At 45.3% G+C, this 232-nt stretch overlaps 1 pseudogene; it reads left to right on the top strand.

Moving 5' to 3' along the window:
* The window catches only part of LOC106324570, a 2,784-nt pseudogene that overhangs the window by 338 nt on the left and 2,214 nt on the right, over positions 1-232 (top strand).

Here is a 232-nt window from a genome sequence, read left to right as displayed (position 1 = left end):
TCAATCGTGCCCTCTTTCACCTTAACAATTGCTCCTGTTGTAGCTAAAAATGGCCTTCCAAGAATCAATGGGTCGTGATCCTCCTCACCCATCTCAAGCACCACAAAATCTGTAGGTATCTCATACCTTCCAATCTTCACAGGTAGGTCCTCTAAGATGCCCACAGGGTACTTCACTGAACGATCAGCTAACACCAGAGAGAGTCTACACTTCTTGTACTGAGTGAATTCAG

This window comes from Brassica oleracea, chromosome C2 (assembly GCF_000695525.1).
Source record: "Brassica oleracea var. oleracea cultivar TO1000 chromosome C2, BOL, whole genome shotgun sequence".
In the NCBI taxonomy this organism is placed as follows: Eukaryota; Viridiplantae; Streptophyta; class Magnoliopsida; order Brassicales; family Brassicaceae; genus Brassica; species Brassica oleracea.
The sequence above is the reverse complement of the archived record's forward strand: the minus strand, read 5'-3'. Positions and strand labels throughout refer to the sequence as shown.